The sequence below is a fragment of the Bubalus bubalis genome, chromosome 1 (genome assembly GCF_019923935.1).
Source record: "Bubalus bubalis isolate 160015118507 breed Murrah chromosome 1, NDDB_SH_1, whole genome shotgun sequence".
Lineage (NCBI taxonomy): Eukaryota > Metazoa > Chordata > Mammalia > Artiodactyla > Bovidae > Bubalus > Bubalus bubalis.
In genome coordinates, this window is record NC_059157.1 from 196644531 (window position 1) to 196668381 (window position 23851).

The 23851-nt window shown below is 39.4% G+C and overlaps 1 protein-coding gene across 4 annotated transcripts in view; it reads right to left on the reverse strand.

The window, feature by feature from the left end:
* Nucleotides 1-23851, reverse strand: part of COL6A5 (collagen type VI alpha 5 chain) — a 161387-nt gene that overhangs the window by 20953 nt on the left and 116583 nt on the right. The window lies entirely within an intron of this gene.

Genomic DNA, 23851 nt, shown 5'->3' on the forward strand with positions numbered 1-23851 from the left:
ATCACTGTCTTTTATTCCTGATGTCCAGTGTCCTGACAATTGTTGTTTCATTTCATATATATGTATATGAAATGAACTAATAAACATATATATTTCTTTTGGTTATTTCAATTGGTAGGTAAATCCAGTTCCTGTTACTTCACCTTGGGCATTCTAACAGATTAGAACTGATCATCTTGTTTGAGATGTTCCTATGAAAACTGTCATTGATGTCAGTTCAGTTCAGTTGCTCAGTCGTGTCTGACTCTTTGTGACCCCATGGACTGCAGCACATGGCTCCCCCGTTCATCACCAACTCCCAGAACTTGCTCAAATACATGACCATTGAGTCAGTGATGCCATCCAATCATCTTATCCTCTGTTGTCCCTTCTCCTCCTGCCTTCAATCTTTCCCAGCATCAGGGTCTTTTCAAATGAGTCAGTTCTTCACTTCAGGTGGCCAAGTGTTGGAGTTTCAGCTTCAGCATCAGTCCTTCCAATGAATATTCAGGATTGATTTCCTTTAGGATGGCCTGGTTGGATCTCCTTGCAGTCCAAGGGACTCTCAAGAGTCTTCTCCAACACCACAGTTCAAAAGCACCAGTTCTTTGGTGCTCAGCTTTCTTTATAGTCCAACTCTCACATCCATACATGACTACTAGAAAAACCATAGCTTTGACTAGATGGACCTTTGTTGGCAAAGTAATATCTCTGGTTTTTAACATGCTGTCTAGGTTGGTCATAGCTTTTCTTCCAAAGAGCAAGTGTCTTTTCATTTAATGGCTGCAGTCATCATCTGCATTGAGTTTGGAACCCCCAAAAATAAAGTTTCTCACTGTTTCCATTGTTTCCCCATCTATTTGTCATGAAGTGATGGGACTAGGTGCCACAATCTTAGTTTTTTGAATGTTGAATTTTAGGCCAACTTTTTCACTCTCCTCTTTCACTTTCATCAAGAGGCTCCTCAGTTCCTCTTTGCTTTCTACTATAAGGGTAGTTTCATCTGCATATCTGAGGTTATTCATAGTTTGGTCTCAGGTCAGACAACAGGGAGGGAACACAGCCCTGCCCATCAACAGAAAATTGGATTAAAGATTTACTAAGCATGGCCCTGCCCATCAGAACAAGACCCACTTTCCCCCACAGTCAGTCTCTCCCATCAGGAAGCTTCCATAAGCCTCTTATCCTTATCCCTCAGAGAGCAGACAGAATGAAAACCACAATCACAGGAAACTAATAAAACTGATCACATGGGCCACAGCCTTGTCTAACTCAGTGAAATTATGAACCATGCCATGTAGGGCCACCCAAGATGGACGGGTCATGGTGGAGAGTTCTAACAAAACGTGGTCCACTGGAGAAGGCAAATGGCAAACCACTTCAGTATTCTTGCCTTGAGAACCCCATGAACAGTATGAAAAGGCAAAAATTATGACACTGAAAGATGAACTCCCCAAGTCAGTAGGTGTCATTGATGTGCCAGACTTTTATCAATACATTCATAGTCATAAATCGGGATTTTACATATTAGGAGTCTGTTTGACATGTATGGATCTCCAATCCTCCACCAGGAACTTAGCTTCAAATTCTTCTTAGAATTTTTTATCAATATCAAATTCTTGATCAAATTACTAAATATAAAATTGGAAGTGCAGACCAAAGCATAGATATTATATTTGTCTATACAATAGATGCTATGTAATATACTTTAACCCTAAAATACCAACAAAACCTCTTCTAGAGCTCTTGGCAATAGTGTATCAGGATCTGTGAATATTAGTTAAATGGACATTTCTTTCCTTTTGAGTTTACAACCCTGGAGTTGGCTAATCATTACCTGCTCTATCACCAGAATCTCTGCTTTGACTTAAAAAAAGGGCCAATTGACATACTTAGTTAAAACATAAGAACAAATATTTCATGAATGTTCTGGTAGAATAGGAAGAGGTAGACATGAAAAATAAGAAACTACAACTGACATCACAGAGATACAAAACATCACGAGATACTACAATCAACAATTCCATGTCATCAGATCAGATCAGATCAGATCAGTCGCTCAGTCGTGTCCGACTCTTTGCGACCCCATGAATAGCAGCACTCCAGGCCTCCCTGTCCATCACCAACTCCTGGAGTTCACTGAGACTCACGTCCATAGAGTCAGTGATGCCATCCAGCCATCTCATCCTCTGTCGTCCCCTTCTCCTCTTGCCCCCAATCCCTCCCAGCATCAGAGTCTTTTCCAATGAGTCAACTCTTTGCATGCGGTAGCCAAAGTACTGGAGTTATACACACTACTATTTATTAAACAGGTAACTAATAAGGATCTACTGTATAGCACGAGGAACTCTACTCAACACTCTATAATGACTGATATGGGAAAAGTATCTGAAAAGAGCGGATATATGTGTGTGCATGATGTGTACACATTACGTTGCTTCAGTTGTGTCTGACTCTTTGGACCCCCTAGACTGTAGCTGGCCAGGATCCTCTGTCCATGGGATTCTCACAGCAAGAATACTGGAGTGGGTTGCCATTTCCTTCTCCAGGGGATATTCCTGACTCAGGAATCAAGACCATGTCTCTTATGTCTCCTGTTCTTTACCACTAGCACCATCTGGGAAGCCAGATATATGTATATGTATAACAAATTCACTTTGCTGTACAGCAGAAGGTAACACACATTGTAAATTAATTATACTCCAATGAATTTAAAAAAAAAAAAAGTTACATGTCCACAAAATAGACAACCTAGAAGAAATGGCTAAGTTTCTAGAACCATGCAATTTTTCAATACTGAATCAGGAAGAAATACAGTCTGAATGGAGTGGTCACTAGCAGTAAAACTGAATTAGTAATAAAAAATATTCCCAGCAAACAAAAGCCCAGGACTGATCAGCCTCATGGGGGAATACTATCAAACATACAAAGAAGTACTAATACCTATCCTTCTCAAACTATTCCAAAAAAATTGAAGAGAAGGGTACACTCTCAAATTCATTCCACAAGACCACCATTACCCTCACACCAAAACCAGACAAAGATACAACAAAAAAGAAATTTATAGGCCAATATCCCTGATGAATATAGATGCAAAACCCTCAATAAAATATTAGCCAACCTAATTCAATAATACACAAAAAGGATCATACACTATGATCAAGTGGGATTTATTCTAGGGATGCAAGAAGGGCTCAATATCCACAAATCAATCAGTATGATACACCACATTAACAAAAGGAATGATAAAAACCACATGATCACCTCAGCAGATGCAGAAAAAGCATTTGACAAAATTCAACATACACCCATGATAAAAACTTCACAGCACAGGTTACTATCTCAATATTTTGTAATAACCTATATGGGAAAACAATCCTAAAAAGAACACACACACACACACGTAACTGAATGAGTTTGATGAACACCTGAAACTAATACAATGCTATAAATCTCTATACTTCAATTAGCAAAAATAAAAACAAAACAAAAATGTGGATATGGAGGAAACATATCTCAACATAATAAAAGATATGCTTTTCATAAGTTTGTCTCTTTTGTGACAAACCCACAGCTAACATCATATGGAAGGTTGAAAAGCTGAAAGATTTTGTTTTAAATCCCCGGGAACAAGACAATGATGCCCACTCTTGACACTTGTGTTTAACATAGTATTGAAAGTCCCAGTGAGCGAAACCATAAGACTAACAGTGAGAAGTACAAGGAATCCAAACTGGAAGGGAAGGAGTAGCCCTGTCACAACTTGCAGACGACACGATACTATATACAGAAAGCTCTCTACCAAAACTATTAGGATAAGTGGATTCAGTAGAAATTGTATGATACAAGACTAATATACAGAAATCTGTGGTTTTCCTATGCACTAATAATGAACTATCGGAAAGAGAAAACAAGAAAACAATCTGTTTAAAATCACATAAAAAAGAATAAAATACCTAGAAATAAACTTAACCAAGGAAGTTAAAGATCGATATCCTGAAAACTATAAAATGTTGATAAATGAAGGAAATTGAAGAGGATACAAATAAATATACAAATAAACAAATAAATGGAAATCTCATGGATTAGAAGAATTAATATTGTTAAAATGTCCGTACTATCCAAAGCAATCTATGGATTTAATGACTCTCTACCTCTATTTATGTTTAATGAATCTCTAGCTACCTATGTCTAAAAATCATTTTTCAAAGAACCTGAATAATGCTAAAATTCATATGAAACCACAAAAGACCCTGAATTGCCAAAGCAAGATAGAAAAAGAACAAAGCTGGAGATACCATGCTCACAGACTTCAGACTATACAACAAAGTTACAGTAATCAAAACAGCAAGGTACTGGCACAAAAACATTCATATAGATCAATGAAGCAGAATAGAGAGCCCAGAAATAAGCACACACACTTGTGATCAGTTAACCTATCTATGACAAAAGAGGCAAGAATACACAATAGAGAAAAGATAATCTCTTCAATGAGTGGTGCTGGGAAAACTGGACAGCTACATACAAAAACAATGAAATTAGAACATTTCCTCACACCATATACAAAAATAAAGTCAAAATCGGTTAAAGACTCAACTGTAAGGCCAGAAACCACAAAACTCCTGTAAGAGAACATAGGCTAAATACTCTTTGACATAAGTTGTAGAAATAATTTTTGGATCTGCCTCCTAAGGCAAAGAAAGAAGAAAGCAAAAATAAAGAAATGGGACATAATTAAAATTAAAAGCTTTTGTACAGCAAAGGGAACCACTGACAGAGCCAAAGGACAACCTACTGAATAGGGGAAAGTATTTACAAATGATATGAATGATAAAGGGTTAATATTCACAACATATAAACAGCTCATACAACTCAATATTAAAAAACAACTCAGTGAAAAAATAAGCAGAAGACAAGGAGACCTTTGTACAAAGATGACATATAGATGGCCAATGGGCGCTGGAAAGATGCTCAACATTGCTAATCATCAGACAAATATAGATCAAAACCACAGTGGGATGTCACTTCACACCTGTCAGAATGGCCATCATCAAAAAGTCCACAAATAACAAACTCTTAGAGGAAAATATAGGCAGACCACTCTCTGACATAAATCACAGCATCATCTTTTTAAATCTATCTTCCAGCATAATGGAAATAAAAGCAAAAATAAACAAATGGAACCCACTGAAACTCAAAAGCTTTTGCACATCAAAGGAAACAATAAACAAAATGAAAAGACAACTCACAGATTGGGAGAAAATATTTGCAAATGATGTGACTGATAAGTGATTAGTCTCCAAAGTTTACAAACAGCTTATGACACTTAATAGCATTAAAACAAACAAGCCACTCAAAAAATGGGCAGAAGACCTGAAGAGACATTTCTCTATAAAGGGCATACAGATGGCCAATACGCATATGCAAAGATGTTCAAAATTACCAGTTGTTTGAGAAATGCAATTCAAAACTACAATGAGATTTCACCTCATACTGGTCAGAATGGTTATCGTCAAAAAAATCCACAAACAGCAAATTCTAGAGATGGTGTGGAGAGAAGGGAACCTTCCTACAGTTGTTGGTGGGAATGTAAATTGGTAGAGCTACTATGGAGAACAGTGTGGAGGCTCCTGAAAAAACTAAAAATAGAGCTACCATATGAACCTACAATCCCACTCTTAGGCATCAGTTCAGTTCAGTTCAGTCGCTCAGTCGTGTCCGACTCTTTGTGACCCCATGAATCGCAGCATGCCAGGCCTCCCTGTCCATCACTATCTCCCAGAGTTCACGCAAACTCATGTCCATCGAGTCCGTGATGCCATCCAGCCATCTCATCCTCTGTCATCCCCTTCTCCTCCTGCCCCCAATCCCTCCCAGCATCAGAGTCCTTTCCAATGAGTCAACTCTTCACATGAGGTGGCCAAAGTACTGGAGTTTCAGCTTTAGCATCATTCCTTCCAAAGAAATTCCAGGGCTGATCTCCTTCAGAATGGACTGGTTGAATCTCCTTGTAGTCCAAGGGCTCTCAAGAGTCTTCTCCAACACCACACTTCAAAAGCATCAATTCTTCGGCACTCAGCTTCCTTTACAGTCCAACTCTCACATCCATACATGACCACTGGAAAAACCATAGCCTTGACTAGACAGACCTTTGTTGGCAAAGGAATGTCTCTGTTTTTAAATATGCTATCTGGGTTGGTCATAACTTTCCTTCCAAGGAGTAAGTGTCTTTTAGTTTCATGGCTTCAGTCACCATCTGCAGTGATTTTGGAGCCCCAAAAAATAAAGTCTGACACTGTTTCCACTGTTTCCCTATCTATTTCCCATGAAGTGATGGGACCAGATGCCATGATCTTCATTTTCTGAATGTTGAGTTTTAAGCCAATTTTTTCACTCTCCTCTTTCACCTTCATCAAGAAGCTTTTTAGTTCCTCTTCACTGTCTGCCATAAGGGTGGTGTCATAGGCATATATCTAGAGAAAAACATAGTCCAAAAAGATACATGCACCCCAGTGTTCATTGCAGCGCTGTTTATGATGGCCAAGACATGGAGACAACCTAAATGTGCATTGACAGAAGAATGGATAAAGAAGATGCGGTGCATATACACAATGGAATATTACCCAACCACTAAAAGGAATGAAATAAGGCCATTTGCAGCAACATGGATGGACCTAGAGCATGTTATACTCAGTGAAGTAAGTCAGACAGAGAAGCAGAAATATCATATCACATCCCTCATATGTGGAATCTAAAACGAAATGATACAAATGAACTTACTTACAAGACAGAGACTCACAGACTTAGAAAATGAACTCGTGGTTGCCAGGGGGAAGGGATAGTTGAGGACTTCGGGAAGGTCATGTATACACTGCTATATTTAAAATGGATAACCAACAAAAAACTATTGTATAGCACGTGGAAGTCTGCTCAATGTTATATGCCAGCCTGGATGGGAAGGGGGTTTGGAGGAGAATGGATACACATACAGGGATGACCGAGTCCTTTCACTCTTCTCCTAAAACTATCACAACATTGTTAATTGGCTGTATCCTGATACAGAATGCTTTTGGTGTTAAAAATAATTAAATAAAGTAAAAATGCCTAAAAAAAAGTCCACAAATAACAAATGCTGGTAAAGACGTGAAGAAAAGAGAACTCTCCTACATGGTTGGTAATAATATAAATTGGCACAGTCAGTATGGAAAACAGTATGGAGGTTCCACAAAAAGAACCAGAAACAGAACCACCGTGTGATCCAGAAATCCCACTTCTGAGTACGTATCTGAGGAAAGTAAAGACACTAGTTCAAAAAAGTACATGCACCCTGATGTTCATAGCAGCAATATTTATAACAGCTAATCCATGGAAGCAACTTAAGTGTCCATTAACTGATGAATGTATTACATATATAATAATGAGAAATACTTCATGAGAAACGCTGGTCTGGATGAAGCACAAGCTGCAATCACGATTGCCAGGAGAAACACCAATAAACTCAGATATGCAGATGACACCACCCTTAAGGCAGAAAGCAAAGAAGAACTCAAGACCCTTTTGATGAAAGTGAAAGAGGAGAGTGAAAAAGTTGGCTTAAAGCTAAACATTCAGAAAAATAAGATCATGGCATCTGGTCCCATCACTTCATGGCAAATAGATGGGGATATGTAGAGACGTATTTCACTTCTAAAATCTCTAAAAATAGGTTATCTACCTATTTAAAGGATTAAAATGAGAATAGAAGAAGCTAAGTGCTAAAATCTAAAATTTAGCCAACACTAAATAATCACTTACAATTATTCTATTTTGAGTCTAAAGTATCTTACTTGGAAAGATTGGGCCTTTAAAAAAATTTTTTTTTCAATAATAGCGAAGTCTTGTAGAAGTGTAGCTAAAGAATACCTATCACTCAGAGAAATGCTGTTTATTTTCTGGTAATGTCACCAAGCCAAATACTCATCTCCAACTCTGTGGATAAATTCCTTGGAATGGAAGAGGAGGAAGGGCTGACTCACTTGTTATGGCTTGAGAGGAATGAGGGACCCAGCTGAATTTCCAGGGAAGTGCCCCAAGAGATTAGCCTAATTTTGCATCCACAGGGCTGAGCATGGTCCAGCACCTTTCAGGAGCAGTGGAGATGGAAAGGGAATTTAGGGAGAAAGGAGCATGTACAGGGCTGGACCATCTGGACGGGGATTGCAATGCTGTGGAGCTATGATGCCTTTCATGGTTGTGGGGAATCTCAAGATAGGCACAAGTTATCTTGTGATCTGCCTTGGATTTGTCCAGTGGCCAGAATCAGTCATGTGTTCTCCAACAGGCAAGCCACATAGACAGTGCGGCTGCTGTATATGTACTCTTCTGTCCACATGGACTACAAAAGACATTTTTCAACTTCACCTTTTTTTTGTAAGGCTTCCCATGAGACTGGCAATGCTTTCATTTTCAATTCTTCCATTTTCTGAGTGTTGAATGAGCTTCAGAGTTTGTGCTCAGCTCCATGCCTATCTCCTCTCATTTAATATTCCACATAGCACTGTGAGGGTGAAATTATCATCATGCCCGTTTTAGAGGGAGCAAATGACTTGGCCAAGAAATGATAGTCTATCAGTGGTAGAGGCAAGATTTGCACCCAGGTTTGTTTCACTCCTTCAGAAGACCTGGTTATCAGATTTGAGTGTGGAGCAAACACATTAAGGAACACGTTAACCACCTAGCCAAAGGCCCCAGGACCTGGTTTAAAGAACCAGGGTCTTGGTCAATGCTATTCTTTCTGATTGAAAGTACTAAAGAAAGTTTTCTTTCAAAACTAGGCAACTAAATAAATTTTTCAATATTTTCTTCCCTAGCCTTATGGGGCATGGGTATGAGCTGAATCTTTGGAGTTTGAGGCTCATTTAAACCATTTTTTTTTTAGCTCTGTGACCCTGAGTCTCTTCCATGCCTCTATTTCATTCTCTAAAAATATATAGCCTACAATGTGAGAGACCTGGGTTCAATCCCTGGGTCGGGAAGATCTCCTGGACAAAGAAATGGCAACCCATTCCAGTATTCTTGCCTGAAAAATCCCATGGACAGAGAAGGCTGGTAGGCTACAGCCCATAGGGTCGCAAAGAGTTGGACACGACTGAGTGACTTCACTTTTTTCACTTTCATAATAATAAACTATAACCTTATGTTTTTTGAGAAAATTAAATAAAATTTTCCCAGTGCCCAGCATATCCTAAGTACTCTATAAATATAACTTTTAGAGGGGAAAAAAAAAAAAAACACAAATAGAAGTCTCAGACATTTGAAAATCTTCCCTATGACACTATACTCTGCGAGCCAGAATTTCCCCAAATGCAAAGCCACCTGGTATTAGTGGAACACAAGGGACATGCGTTCAAGCTCATTCTGTCGGGTTTACATATACTTAACTGGGAGGAGTTGTGACGATTTTCATACCTCTCCATCTAATACTGTCACTCAGGCCCCTCTGGTGAGGTCACTAGTGAAGCCACAGGATGGAGCACATGTGTGTGTCTCTGACTGTGTGTCATTCATTTTATGCCAAAGGGAAACAGAGACATATTTTTCAATCCCTTGTTTTGTTGAATGAATTCCTCTCGCCCCCGTTTGCCTGAACAAGTAGGAGTCATGGTCCTAAAATAAACTTCATCTTTTTCCCAGAAGACAAAATACATACCCTCTTGGCTGTGACTTTTCTAGGTGGCACTTTGCCCAAAGGATTCACTCTTGCTGTCCACGTCACACTCTGAACCCGCAATCTGCAGAGAGGCACCAGCACACTGAGAAAAGTGATGCCAGCCTCAGGAGGCATTTATACCCAGACCTCCTGGGTCTGTCACCAGATATTCTTTAATCATCACTGAGATACAGTTGATTTACAATCTGTGCTAGTTTCAGCTACAGCAAAGTGATTCAGTTACACATGACCATCCTGGATTATTACAAGGTATGGAATGTAGTTCCCTGTGCTATACAGTAGATCCTTGATATTTATCTATTTATATACAAATTTATATTACATATATGTGTATGCTTTAATTCCAAACTCCTTATTCATCCCTCCCCCTTTGGTAACCTTACGTTTGTTGTCTATGTCTGAGTCTGTTTGTGTTTCATGAATAAGTTCATCTGTGTCATATTTTAGATTCCACATGTAAGTGATATATTTGTCTTTGTCTGGCTTACTTCGCTAAGTATTATCTCTAGGTCCATCCTTCTTGCTGTGAATGGCATTATTTCATTCTTTTTTAAGGCTAATATTATGTAATATAATATTACATTATATATGTATGTCTATATATATAATGTGTATGTATATATTATATATATAATGTCTGTATATATATATAATGTTTGTATACATATATAATGTGTATATATATATAGTGTGTGTGTATATTCAATGTGTGTATACATATATAATGTGTGTGTATATATGTAATGTATGTGTATTATATATATAATGTTTATATATAGGTAATGTGTGTGTCGGAGAAGGCAATGGCACCCCACTCCAGCACTCTTGCCTGGAAAATCCCATGGACAGAGGAGCCTGGTGGGCCGCAGTCCATGGGGTCGCTAAGAGTCAGACACAACTGAGTGACTTCACTTTCACTTTTCACTTTTATGCATTGGAGAAGGAAATGGCAACCCACTCCAGTGTTCTTGCCTGGAGAATCCCACGGATGGGGGAGCCTGGTGGGCTGCCGTCTATGGGGTCGCACAGAGTCAGACACGACTGAAGCGACTTAGCAGCAGCAGCAGCAATGTGTGTGTATATATACACATTACATATATATCACATCCTTTTTATCTGTTCACTGAACAGGGATAAAAAGTTCAGTTCCTGAACACTCAGAAACTCCCTCACAGGCAGGGATGGGCAGGGGAGCTTCAGGACCTTAGAGGGGAACTCAGCAGCAACAGATGCTCAGAAGGCAAAACAGAGAGAATTCACCACAGAGATCATTGCTGACCAGCACTTCCCAGCAGAGAAGTAGTTTGCACACCCACTGAGGTGAATGGGGGCTGGGTGCTGAGGGTGCAACCCCAGGGAGAGGACTGGGGTTGAATGCTGTGAAGATATTCTGAAGGGCCTGGTACAACAGAGCGGAGGGAGTCCTGGGAAAAGCCTGGGACTCCCAGAGAGATCTCTAACTCCCCATAATTTGAGATCTCAGGAACTCACCGTTGTGAATGTCCTAGGTGTGACAGGCCACAGCTGTGAACTGTGCAGCTGCAGGAGTAGATACACCCAGCTGCTGCCAACGCCAGCAAGAGCATCCGAGGCAAACTGGATGTGAGTGCAGTTTGTGATCCAGAGAGGGGAATGCAAGCCAGCTGGCCACTGTGAAAGCCAGGGCGAGTGCCCGAGGCAGGAGAAAAAACGTCACCACTGCGGCCCCAACCCTAGAGATAGCAGCTGTCCTTAAGCCGTGACCGGGGACAGCTACTGCCCATGCCTTCCTAGGAGCCTATGTGACTGGCCTCTGTCAAGGGACACGGGACTCAGGGCCGACTCCCTTGGGAGAGTGCATGACCCACCTCAGACTGGAGCAACTTCCCGCAGGCCTGGGCTGCAGAAGGCGCTCCCCAAACACCCCAGTTACAGCTTTCATACCCCTCTCTCTCCCTGGCCTGACTGAGCAAGTGAGCCCTAGTAAGCTGCTACTTTCACCCGCTCTAGTCTGGGAGGGGAACAGACACTGGAGGGTGGCCTACAAGCAGAGGCAGGCCCAAAACCAGAGGGGACCAGCGGCTGTGTGAGCAAAGGAAAGCAAGGGGATTTGTTCATGGAGCCACAGATACATAGGATTAAATCCCTGCACTTAGCCTGAGACTGTGAACTTTGGGGGCAATTGTGGGGTTTGGGAGCAAGTACAAACTGGAGTAAGGCCAGGTCTGAGTCTGAGCTGACCACACAGCAGGTCTAGAGACCTGCCTAGAAAACTGGAGGACTTCCTGATTAGGCAGATTGGCTGGAGCTCACTGTGTGGAGAGGACAATGGAGGACTCAGGAGGACAGTTTTATTACTACCACTTTCTCCATGTCTATTTTCTTTTTCATCTTTTGTATTATTCTAATGTTGCTCTTTCTTTATTAATCCTTTAATTTTTATTTTTGATGCAATTTTTCCTTTTTAAAACATTTTATTTCTAAATAAAATTATTTCATTTTTTTTGTTTTTACAGTACTTTTTAGTTTTATTGCATTTTCAATGCTTTTGATTTTGTATTTTTGTTAATCTAGCTTATAGTATTAATTACCACTTAAGGCTTGATTGCTGTCCTCTTTTTTGATTCATGTTTTTATTCTTTTTTTCTCTCTTCTCTTTGGGGTCGCAAAGAGTTGGACATGACTGAGCAACTGAACTGAACTGAACTGATGCATACAACATAGGAGTATCTCAATATAAGCTGCTGCTGCTGCTGCTGAGGCAAATGCTAATAACTGTTATTTTTCCATGTTGGTCACAGCCAGGAAAATTAGTGTTTGGTTTTATATATATGTTGCCCTACATATTAAGCCTCGTGTGATGACTGATCCAGACAGCAAAAAAGTACTTATTTTTAAGAAGATAGAGATTTTTAGAAAGGCTTATTCAGTTATATATATACACACACACACACACACACACACACATATATATATATATGCTATGTTATTGTATATGTGTGTGCATATGTATACCTGTGTAGAAGCACCTGAAGAGTCTGTTTTCACAGAAAACTGGTTAGTTTTTTTTAATAGTCAGTCAGTCAGTCAGTCAGTTCAGTCGCTCAGTCGTGTCTGACTCTTTGCGACCCCATGAATCGCAGCACACCAGGCCTCCCTGTCCATCACCAACTCCCGGAGTTCACTCAGACTCATGTCCATCGAGTCGGTGATGTCATCCAGCCATCTCATCCTCTGTCGTCCCCTTCTCCTCCTGCCCCCAATCCCTCCCCGCATCAGGGTCTTATCCATCGATTGTGGCAAATTGAAAAATGCAAATGGAATAGAAAGAAAATCACCTGGAGTGTCTCTTATAATGTTAATGGTTTGCTGTAGCCCAGACGGTAAAGAATCTGCCTATGATGCAGGAGACCCAGGTTCAATCCCTGGGTCAGGAAGATACTCTGGAGAAGGGAATGGCAAGCCACTCCAGTATTCTCGCCTGGAGAATCCCATGGACAGAGGAGACTGGAGGGCTGCAGTCTTTGGGGTCACACAGAGTTGGACATGACTGAGCGACTAACACTACTACTATAGATATTAAAGAGGGAACTGACAGAAACACAGCAACAGTCAGGGACTTTAACACCCACTTACACCAATGGACAGATCATGCAGACAGAAAATTAGTAAGGAAAGACAAGCTCTAAAGGATGCATTGAACCAGATGGACCTAATTCATATCTACAGGACATTTCATCCAAAAACAGAGATTTCACTTTTTTTTCTCAACTTCATGTGGAACATTCTCCAGGATAGATCACATCTTGAGTCACAAATTAAGCTGTGGTAAATCTTTTAAAAACTGATCTTGTAACAAGTATCTTTTCTGACCACAGTGCTAAAAGATTAGGTATCAACTATGGAGAAGGCAATGGCACCCCACTCCAGCACTCTTGCCTGGAAAATCCCATGGATGGAGGAGCCTGGTGGACAGAGTCGGACACGACTGAAGTGACTTACCAGCAGCAGCAGCAGCATAGGGAAAAAAAAAAAAAAAAACACAAATATATGGAGAATAAATAACCAAGAATTATTTATTCTGAATAACCAAGAGTTCAGTGAAGAAATAAAGAGGGAATAAAAAAAAATACCTAGAAACAAATGACAATGAAAACCTGTCACCTCAAAACCTGTGGGATGCAGTAAAAGCAGTGCTAAGAGGGAAGTTTACAGCAACACAAACCTACCTCAAGAAAGAGGAGAAACATCAGATAAATAACTTAACCTTTCATCTAAAGCAATTAGAAACAGACGAACATAAAAACCCCAAAGCTAGTAGAAGAAAATAAATCATAAAGGTCCAAGCAGAAATAAATGAAAAAGAAATGAAGGAGACAATAGCAAAAATCAATAAAACCAAAAGCTTTTTTTTTGAGAAGATTAAAAAAAAATGACAAATCATTAGCCAAACTCTTCAAGGACAAAAGAGTCAACCCAATAAAATTAGAAATGAAAAAGAAGAAATTACAACAGACAACACAGAAATACAATGTATCATAAGAGGTTACTACAAGCAACTATATGCCAATAAAATGCACAACCTTGAATAAATGGACACATTTTTAGAAAATTAAAACTTTTCAAGACTGAACCAGAAAGAAACAGAAAATATGAACAGACCAATCACAAGAATGGAAATCAAAACTATAGTAAAAATTCTTCCAACAAGCAAAAACCTCGGGCCAGATGGTTTCACAGGCAAGTTCTATGAAAAGTTTAGAGAAGAGCTAACACCTATCTTGCTCAACTCCTCCAGAAAATAGCAAAGGAAGGAAAATTCCCAAACTCATTCTACTAATCCACCATCATCCTGATACCAAAACAAGACAAAGCACAGAAAAAATCACATACTAGTATCACTGATAAATACAGATGCCAAAATTCTCAACAAAATTCCAGGAAACAGGGTCCAAAAATACATTAAAAAGATGATACATCATGACCAAGTGGGCTCTACCCCAAGGATGCAAGAATTCTTCAATATACACAAATCAATCAATGTGATATACTATATTAACAAACTGAAAGATAAAAAATCACATGATCATCTCAATAGATGCAGAGAAAGCTTTCAGCAAAATTCAACACTCATTTACAAAAAAAAAAAAAAAACTCTCCAGAAAGTAAGCACAGAAGGAACATACCTCAACAAAATAAAAACCATATATGACAAATCCAAAACAAACATTATTCTCAGTGGTGAAAAAATGAAAATATTTTTTCTGAGATCAGGAACAAGACAAGGGTGCCCACTCTCACCATTATTATTCAACATAGTTTTGGAAGTCCTAGCCACAGTAATAAGAGAATAGGAAGAAATAAGAGGAATTCAGATTGGGAAAGAAGTAAAATTCTTACTGTTTGCATATATTGTACTTAGAAAACACTAAAAATGTCACCAGAAAATTACTAGAGCTAATCAAGAATATAGTAAAGTTGCAGGATATAAAATTAATACATGAAATTCATACCTTTCCTATATACTAACAATGAAAAATCAGAAAGAGAAATTAAGGAAACAATCGCATTCACCACTGCAACAATAATAAAACACCTAGGAATAAACCCACCTAAAGAGACAAAGGACCTGTATACAGAAAACTATAAGTCACTGGTGAAAGAAATCAAAGATGACATAAACAGATGGAGAGATATACCAGGCTTTTGGATTGGAAGAATAAATACTTTGAAAATGACTATATTACCCCAAGCGATCTACAGATTCAATGTAATCTTTATCAAACTACCAATGGCATTTTTCACCAGAACTAGAACAAAAAAAGTTCACAGTTTATATGGAAACACAAAAGATCTAAATAGTCAAAGCAATCTTCAGAAAGAAAAACTGAGCTGGAGAAATCAACCTTCCTGACTTCAGACTATACTACAAAGCCACAGTCATCAAGAAAGTATGGTACTGGCAGAAAAACAGAAATATAGACCAATGGAATGAGACAGAAAGCCCAGAGACAAACCCACACATCTATGGGCAACCTGTCTTTGACAAAGGCAGCAAGAATGTACAATGGAGAAAAGACAATCTCTTCAATGAACAGTGCTAGGGAAACTGTACAGCTATATGTAAAAGAATAAAACTAGAACATTTTGTAACACCATACAAAAAAGAAACTCAAAATGGATTACAGACTTGAATTATAAGGCCAGAAACTATAAAGATCTTAGAGGAAAACATTGGCAGTACATTCTTCCACATAAATTACACCAATATCCTCTTTGACCCATCTCCTAGAGTAAAGGAAATAAAAACAAACATAAACAATGTACCCTAATAAAAGGTCAGAGCTTTAAAAGTTGGAAGCAAAGGAAAATATAAAGATTAAAAGACAACCCTCAGAACAGTAGAAAATAATTGCAGATGAAAGACCTGACAAAGGATTAATCTCCAAAATATATAGGCAGCTCATACAGCTCAATATCAGAAAAACAAACAGCCTAGTCAAAAAACAGGCAGACTTAAACAGACATTTCTCCAAAGAACACATATACATGGCTAATAAATACATGAAAAATGCTCAACAGTGCTCATTATTACAGAAATGCAAATCAACTAAAATGAGCTATCAGTTCACCCCAGCCAGAACGGCCATTATCAAAAAATCTACAGACAACTGCTGGAGAAGATGTGGAGACAAGGGAACCCTCCTATACTCTTAGTGGGAATGTAAACTGATATAACCTTAGTGGGGAACAGTATGGACATTTCTTTGAAAACCAGGAATAAATCCACCATATGATACAGCAGTCTCATTCCTGGGCATATACCCTGAGAAAGCCAAAATTCTAAAAGACACATGTACTCCTATGTAAACTGCAGCACTATTTACAATAGCCAGGACATGGAAGCAGCCTAGCTATAAAAAGAGATGTGGTACATACATACAACAGAATACTACTCAACCATGAAAAGAATGAATCTGAGTCAGTTCTATGGAGGTGGATGAATACAGAGTGTATACACAGTGAACGGAGTCAAAAAGAGAAAAGCAAGCATCATATATTAACACACATATATGGAATCTAGAAAAGTGGTACAGGTGAACTTAGTGGAGAATGACTTGTGGACACAGAGAGGGAAGGAAAGGGTGGGACGGATGGAGAGACCAGCATTGACATACATACCCCACCACGTGTAAAAGAGACAGTGGGAAGCTGCTGTATAACACAAGGGGCCCAGCCTGGTGCTCCGTGATGACCTAGAGGAGAGGGATGGGAGGAGGGGAAAAAGGCTCAAGAAGGAGAGGACATATGTATAATTACGGCTGATTCAAGTTGTTAGATGGCAGAAACCAACACAACACTGTAAAGCAATTTTCCTCCAATTAAAAAATTTTTTAAAGAGTTTGCATTTTTGTGGAAATGGGCATGGGTTTGAATTCTGGCTCTGCTGATTATAATTTGTGCTTGTGGTTCTTTGCATTCATGTCCTCATCTGTAAAATATAATAGTCATTATAATAATGATAGATTTGGGGGGTAAGGATGAAATGAAGTCATGTATTAATTTATAAAGAGTTTAGCACAGTGCCTGGCATGTAGTTGCACATAGTAAAGAAGCAGTAACTTATTACTATTATTAGTTGCTATTATTCCTAATGCATTATTCCATCAAGTGAGACAGTGTAGGCAATGCTGAAATCAATATTGGTCCCCAAAGCATTCCATCTGCACTTTTTTGAACTGAATACTTTCTGACTTGTATTAGGCATTTATTTTTTTGTACACACAGAGTATACTCTATCAGATTATAGTCTCCTTTTAAGACAGGGCTTCCGTCTGAATCTTTTTTTTTTAATCTCTATAAGACTAGCAAGGGGTTTAATTCAGAACAGGAGCCAAATACATATTTGCTGCATTAATATTCATAGGAAAATTCATTTGAATGCTTGGCAGAATCCTTTCCTATAGTAAGCCCTGGTTTCCCTGGTGGCTTAGACAGGAAAGAATCTGCCTGCAATGCAGGAGACAGTGGTTTGATCTCTGGTTTGGGAAGGTACCCTGAAGAAGGGAATAGCTTACCCGGTCCAGTATTCTTGCCTGGAGAATTCCATGGACTGTGCAGCCTGGAAGGCTACAGTCTACTGGGTCACAAAGAGTTGGACACGACTGAGCGACTAACACACACACCAATGGTAAGGGCTGCCACTGCTTCATCTATCGCCACCACTAACATCACCCAATTATTTCTTCAGCTATCCACGTTTTATTCCATTATCAAAGAGTCCCGATGAAAAAAGTGTTGCTAACACTGTAGACCATTCCTTTAGTAATTACAACAAATGATTGCATGAGACCTACACAAGCAACCTGTGAAGTCAAATCATCCACATATCTTGAACTCGCAGTTCACATTAGTTCTGCCATACTCAAAATCTTCAAGGAAGTCACCCAAACTGTAATAACTATACAATAAATTCCTGGACAAAAGTGAATGCCACAACCTGTCTACAGTTTAATATGAACAGAAGACTCAGTTTATCTCCCAAAGAGCATCCAGATGGTTGAGATTTCCTAAAGCATTCATGAGACAAGTCACTACAGATCAGACATAACCCCAATTCTACCACTGACCTCTTTTTCACATGTACTAATATGAAAGTAGGATGTTCAGCTAGGGGACGGTTTTAATGTGTGACTCAGAAGCCAATTCTGCTGCATTTAATTCCAGTATAGATTTTAGTGTAGCAGAAGATATATGCATTCAAATTCAGCACATAACAGCAAAAATTGGAAGCAAGCTAAGTGTTCAAGAGGTAAACAGTTAAGACGTTCCTTCACAGAGAGAAACATTATGAGAGCACAGAAAAATAAGTATGAAGCTTGCAGAAATATGTAAAATGTATAACATATGTGAAAAACACGATATGTAACTGAATAAAACTATATAAACCTGTGTGTGTGTGTGTGTGTGTGTGTGTGTGTGTGCTCAGTTACGTCCAACTCTTTGTGACCCCATGGACTGTAGCCCACCAGGAGATCTTCCTGACCCAGGGATTGAACCCGAGTCTCCTGCATTTCCTGTACTGGCAGGTGGATTCTTTACTACTGAGCCACCTGGGAAGCCCATGTAAACACACATGCCAAAGAATGTATTCCACACCACAAACATCTCAGTTTGCTAAACAGTTTGATTTGTGACTGCAATAAAATTTTATATGGTATGATAGTATCTGTATAATTTTTCTTAAAAACTGGCAGAATCCTGAGGATGTACTGGGAAACTGTGGACAGTGTGTAGAAATCATGAGTCCTATACTGAACTAGTCTTTTAGTTTCATAATCTTGAGGGCATGGAGTTTCTCCTAACAGGGTTTCTTTCACTAGCGACACTCTGACTGGATAATTCTTTGTCATGAGGGAATGTCCAGTGCGCACTGCAGGGTGCTTAGCAGTATCTGTGGCCTCTACCCACTAGCTGCCAGTAGCACCTTCCAGTTATGAAAACTAAAGTGTCTCCAGACACTTCAATATGCCTCTTAGGGCAGAGTAGGATGGAATCACCTCCAGGTGAATTTGCAAGAGCTAACCACTAAATGAGGTTGCAGAGCTGACATGACTTGGTGACTGAACAACAACAACCATAAATCACTAAACATCTTTCCAGCTTTAATACCTTACGGTTGATCCAAAGTAAAACGATACATTGGCTTAAAAAAAAAAAAAAAAGGCTGACTATAGATCGCAGTCAAGTTAGAAAAATATTGGACCAACCAAAAAATTTGGGTGTTACAGCAAAATCCAAATGAAATTTTTGTCCAACCCAATAAAAACGTAAAGTAAAATCCAGGCAAATTCCCTTGTGAACAACTTCAGACTAGTTTTAAGATGGAAGTGTTCCTTCTCATTACTTAATAAAATTCATTGAAAAGAACATCAGTTGAAGTTGTCCTAAGGCCAGGGACCACCTAAAGCTATGAGTGAGCCCTAGGCTGAGTTTGGATCGGTATTTCACATTTTAAAAAATGATCCTGTCCCTTTTTAATCTTGACAGTAAACTAATCATGCCTTAGGAATTAATTAACACAGCATCTTTAAAAGTGCTGGGCTCACCATTGCGTCAGAGAAGGCAATGGCAACCCACTCCAGTACTCTTGCCTGGAAAATCCCATGGATGGAGGAGCCTGATAGGCTGCAGTCCATGGGGTTGCTAAGAGGGGGACACGACTGAGCGACTTCACTTTCACTTTTCACTTTCATGCATTGGAGAAGGAAATGGCAACCCACTCCAGTGTTCTTGCCTGGAGAATCCCAGGAACGGGGGAACCTGGTGGGCTTCCATCTATGGGGTCTCACAGAGTTGGACACAACTGAAGCAACTTAGCAGCAGCAGCAGCAGCACCATTGGGTCAACAGCTGAATTTAATTAGAATTAAACCATCATTTTTCATTACATAATTCCAAAGAACTATATGTAATCTATTGGTGAGTAATTAAGAGGAACTGAATTTTCTAAGGAATTTTTATATTGTAGAGGTCTTGGTCAAAATGTGTAATGGTATTGCTATATAATGTCTACATGCTGCTGATGCCGCTAAGTCGCTTCCGTCATGTCCGACTCTGTGCGACCCCATAGACGGCAGCCCACCAGGCTCCCCCGTCCCTGGGATTCTACAGGCAAGAACACTGGAGTCGGTTGCCATTTCCTTCTCCAATGCAGGAAAGTGAAAAGTGAAAGGGAAGTTCAGTTGTGTCCGACTCTTCGTGACCCCATGGACTGCAGCCTTCCAGGCTCCTCCATCCATGGGATTTTCCAGGCAAGAGTACTGGAGTGGGGTGCCATTGCCTTCTCGGGTAGCATGCGCAATGGGTCTTAAACTTCAGCCTGGATGAGAATCACCTGTGTTGCTTGTTAAAAATCAAAGGGCTGAGCCCCACCTCCCCAGTTTTTGCTTCAGCAGATCCAGGACAAGTGCAGTTCTGGGTTCCCAGGTGGTGCTGATGCTGCTGGTTTACAGGTATGCTTCCAGAAGGATAGTGGATCTCAAAAACGAGTACCTACAGAGATCACCTAGGGTGGTTATAAAACCACACACCCCCCTGAATACGAAGCCGTAGTACTGAGAAGGGCTTAGGAATCTGTGCTTAGGAGTTTCCAGGTAATTCTGATACAAATTGTCTTTGAGCTGCTGTAAAAGGCAATGCCAAAGAATGCTCAAACTATCACACAACTGCACTCATCTCACACACTAGTAAAGTAAGTCTCAAAATTCTCCAAGCCAGGCTTCAGCAATACGTGAACTATAAACTTCCAGATGTTCAAGCTGGTTTTAGAAAAGGCAGAGGAACCAGAGATCAAATTGCTAACATCCGCTGGATCATGGAAATTCCAGAGAAAGAGAATTCCAGAAAAACATCTATTTCTGCTTTATTGACTATGCCAAAGCCTTTGACTGTGTGGATCACAATAAACTGTGGAAAATTCTGAAAGAGATGGGAATACCAGACCACCTGACCTGCCTCCTGAGAAATCTGTATGCAGGTCAGGAAGCAACAGTTAGAACTGGACATGGAACAACAGACTGGTTCCAAATAGGAAAAGGAGTACGTCAAGGCTGTATATTGTCACCCTGTTTATTTAACTTCTATGCAGAGTACATCATGAGAAATGCAGGCTGGAGGAAGCATAAGTTGGAATCAAGATTGCCGGGAGAAATATCAATAACCTCAGATATGTAGATGACACCTCCCTTATGGCAGAAAGTGAAGAACTAAAGAGCCTCTTGAAAGTGAAAGAGGAGAGCGAAAAAGTTGGCTTAAAGCTCAACATTCAGAAAATGAAGATCATGGCATCTGGTCCCATCACTTCATGGGAAATAGATGGGGAAACAGTGGAAACAGTGGAAACAGTGTCAGACTTTATTTTTGGGGGCTCCAAAATTACTGCAGATGGTGACTGCAGCCATGAAATTAGAAGACACTTACTCCTTGGAAGGAAAGTTATGACCAACCTAGACAGCATATTAAAAAGCAGAGACATCACTTTGTCAACAAAGGTCTGTCTAGTCAAAGCTATGGTTTTTCCTGTGGTCATGTATGGATGTGAGAGTTAGACTACAAAGAAAGCTGAGCACAGAAGAATTAATGCTTTTGAACTGTGGTATTGGAGAAGAGTCTTGAGAGTCCCTTGGACTGCAAGGAGATCCAACCAGTCCATCCTAAAGGAGATCAGTCCAGGGTGTTCATTGGAAGGACTGATGTTGAGGCTGAAACTCCAATACTTCGGCCACCTCATGCAAAGAGCTGACTCACTGGAAAAGACTCTGATGCTGGGAGGGATTGGGGGCAGGAGGAGAAGGGGACGACAGAGGATTAGATGGTTGGATGGCATCACCGACTCGATGGACATGGTTTTGGGTTAACTCCAGGAGTTGGTGATGGACAGGGAGGTCTGGCGTGCTGCGTGTCATGGGGTTGCAAAGAGTCGGACACAACTGAGACACTGAACTGAACTGAATTGAAGGAGTGGAGAGGACCAGGAAAGAAGATGGAATTAAAGATAAGTTGGAAACCAGAGTAGTGAGGAAGCTGCAGAGGGAGAGGACTAGGTAAAGAGACAGTGGTTGTGTTTCTTATGAAAGAGAGTGATACACAACTCATTGCCAGCTACAGTACTCTGGGAACTCTAAAAATTCTTAAATGGTTAAGATTCCTGACTTCCGCAGGACTCTCAGTTCAAGGGCACAAAAATTAGCTATTGACCACACGAATCAAATTATAAATGAGTAATATGCATAGCATATGGACGTTATCAACCTTTTATTTGTGCAATACATCTGGAACATATCAAAGCTCATCTCTTGGTGACTAAATATCTCAACTACAATTTATTCTCCTTGAGGATAGCACATTATACAGAAAGTTCTTAGCAGCTTTTCACAACCAGCTAACAATGATTTTAAAGAGAAAAAAACAGAAAGGTAAGAATAGTACAAAGTCCCTAGACAACACTGATGATCTGAGACTCAGATTTATCATAAAGGAAAAAAAAAAAAATATATATATATATATATATATATTATCCATAGGTCTGAGACTCTGTTTCCAGGAAATTACAACTTGACATAATCCTCTATGGAACTCTCAACACACTTCAACCCACTGCAAGAGAAATTGTGTGAAGTGGGGATAAGAGAAAATTGACAGTTTTCCCTATAGAGGCAGGCAACAATTATTTCTTCAGCCAAATTAGACCTTAAACTGGTACTTTCATGAGTATCTCCATTCCCAGACATCTGAAAAACCAAGTTAAAAGTCTTTCTATTATTACTAAACAATGTTCATTAAAGACGGCTGCAAAGATGAGTTTCTTTTTTCTTTTTTCCCTTAAGTATCCAATTATTTCTGCTTTTCTTGAAAGGGTGCACACTTTTGAATTATCAGACTTTCAAATGCTTACCTCTAACCATACTATCACAAATGACCATTTAGTATTTCAACCCTGCCAAGAGAACTTCTCTTTTTCTGTTTTTAAAACTTGAGCATGATAAATTCCTGAGCCTTGAGAACTGTTTTAATTCCCATATCATTAAAATGAAAACCCCAAATTAACTGCATTCATTAAGATAAACAATTTTTTATTCTCTTCTTTAAGCTACGTCTATATAATGATAATATCTGTTTTAAATAAGCAATGCACATACTTGAATACCCTGATGCCAAGGGGCTACGTACATACAGTTTTACTCCATTACCTTTTTTAAAAAAGTATTTTTCAACTAATGATTGATTGACTTTTTAATTCTGAATTCTAGTTTCTATAAAGGAAATTTTAGTGATTTTTAAAGCTAAAATTCAAACATATGTATTTCAGAAATAGGGAGAAATATGGGGACATGAGAGTTGAGCCCAAAGAAAAGAACTTTTATTTATCCAAGGGAGTTACTAAGAATTAGTATTCCTCATTCCTGTGAATAATCGGCATGCGATTGGCCCCCTTTTCTTTCAAACTTGCATATGCTAACAATACACATGATACTTATGATATAATGCTTTAAATGTCTGCACTCTGGCCAAATGAGCATTTTGGAATAATCCAGATGCATAGATGGAATAGCTGAACAGTCTGTTTAGAATGTCACCCTTTAAAATGAAAATAAAGCCAAAATTCTATGTATCTTATTTGTTT